The sequence below is a fragment of the Aplysia californica genome, unplaced genomic scaffold (genome assembly GCF_000002075.1).
Source record: "Aplysia californica isolate F4 #8 unplaced genomic scaffold, AplCal3.0 scaffold01398, whole genome shotgun sequence".
In the NCBI taxonomy this organism is placed as follows: domain Eukaryota; kingdom Metazoa; phylum Mollusca; class Gastropoda; order Aplysiida; family Aplysiidae; genus Aplysia; species Aplysia californica.
This window is the reverse complement of record NW_004798668.1, coordinates 97,767-99,955: the sequence shown is the minus strand read 5'-3', so window position 1 is coordinate 99,955 and position 2,189 is coordinate 97,767. Positions and strand designations below refer to the sequence as shown.

General features: G+C 44.2%; 1 protein-coding gene across 1 annotated transcript in view; it reads left to right on the top strand.

Moving 5' to 3' along the window:
- The window catches only part of LOC106013872 (nucleolar protein 8), a 17,758-nt gene that overhangs the window by 655 nt on the left and 14,914 nt on the right, over nucleotides 1-2,189 (top strand). The gene's annotated exons all lie outside the window — the stretch shown is intronic.

The following is a 2,189-nucleotide window of genomic DNA, read 5'->3' as shown; positions in this document are numbered from 1 at the left end:
TTTAACATCATTTTTTAACTTTGTTTTGGTCAATTTGATCGTCCACACCGATAGACAGTATTCAGAAAGAGACAGAGAGAGAGAGAAGAGGGGAGGAGTTGATCTTGCGAGAACTTCCGGGCGGGTGAGAATAGCCACTTTCTATGTAATGGATGTTTTTGCCGACGCTCCACAACATTCAACATGTGGATGGTGGCAGTACTGGCTTTCTAGATGTAAATCTTTATATTAGATCTAGATCTAGAAACTAGATCTACACCTAAAATGCCTTGCCTTAACCAGTCTATACTATACTATCCTGCCCTTGGCGCGACCAGTTCCCCATTTTTCCTTCTGTGCAGCTCGTGTGCAATCTGTTTTATTAGAGTTACGAGCCTTGTCTAGTTCCACTATTTTTCAAGGTCAATCCTTTTCCGAGAACGTCAGTCGTCTGCTAGTGCAGCAGTCGAGTTCGAAGTGAAAGGCTTATCGAAAACATTCTTAGAGAAGTTTTCTTCAGTTACTAAACTAGAGTAGCTGGCCCAACCCGCGACCACTTGTCTCTGTACCCTCTGTTATTAATAAGATAATTGTTTTCATCATGATTTGATAAAGAAATGGTTTTACTAACCTTTAAATGGTGTCCTACCAACTTTCTTGCACCTGTCATATCTGTGCGCGCATGGTCGCGCCCTGTTCCGTATGCGGTCGCGCCAAGGGCAGAGCATTAACATGTTAAAATGTGAAATCTGCGAATGACGTTTTGGAATGATTGACGATATCACAGTATAAACCAGAAGTTGACACTCTTAAGTCTTAAGCGGCCCTGAACATGGATTGCCTGACCTATTTTGCTGACAGAGACCGCTGAGAAGCAAAATACGACAAAAGTGGTCGCGGGTTGGGCCTGGTACTCTATACTACTGTACTGTGCCACTGTGCAGTGCAGTGCAGTGCAGTTCGTGGAGGTTTAGCCAGCCTATTTTCTAACTTGTTCCCGAGATGTTGCCGGGCGTTGCGGTGACTGTTAGATTTCTAGAGTTAAATCTCTGGACTATGGTGTTCTGGAAGAAATAATTAACTTGCCATTAACTTTACAGTGTCTACATACAATACACATGGTAACCGGGCACGTAGTCTCAGAGTCTACCATAGTAAACGGTAACCGGAAGGTCCACCCTCGTTCTTCACAGAAGTATCGTGTTACATTTGTGTTATGCGACTTGCCATGTTGTGGGTGCACTGTGCGACCTCCGACATTCTCCGATGTGTGCATTGTGCAGGGCCACCTTGTTTGACAATGGCCATTTCAGCTGCCTTTTTTTGTCTCTATCCAAATTCATAGTCAATAAGTCATAGACAACCTTGTCTAGATCTAGATACACGACTAGATCTTCTCCATCTGACCCCTACAGCAGGACTTTTTTAAAACCGGAATCCACTTTTTTCTACGAAGTGACTATTTCTCCGAACGTTTGGGAAAATAAAGTTGAACTCTTTCTCCGAACGGTTCCAGATCTCGAGATTTTGTTGTTGTTGTTATTTCAAGCGAGATTTAGGCGTCATCCTTTCATTTTTGCCCTTCTGCGAGGACTGGGAAGAAGCATTTTTGCGTCAAATTCAATTTCTAGAGCTAGAGAATTTTAAATGTCTGAATATTTAGATATTTCAGTTGTGGTTGGGCAACGTTCCTGGACTATACTTCATTTGAAAATAAAAAGATACTGCGAGAAAACAAGACTGCTCGACCTTGGCAGTAACCTATTTTGCATTTAGTCTCCCAGCAAAAACTAAACTCCTCCAGATAAAAAAAAAATTCCTCCTCGCCGCCCCCCCACCACCCATTCACACCTTACACACACACACACATGCACACTCACACAAACACACACACACACAAACACACTGGCCACTCCATTCGCTTATTATCAACAAATCTCGAGAACGGAAACCGTTGGGAGAAATAGAGTTCAAGTTTATTTTCCCGAACGTTGGGAGAAACAGAGGCGGCCTTTGTCCGATGTAAACTTAGTTAATAAAAGTCAATTACTTATGCTTGGGGTTAGTGGGGCAAAGAAAGTCCCGAACTGGGACACAGGGGGAGAGATGGAGCGAGCTGTATCTGGGGGAACGGGGTTGGGCGACAGGGTGGCTGTAGGTGAGCTCCCAACGGGCAGTCAGCGGTGCGGCGTTGTGATTGGCCAGTCCGG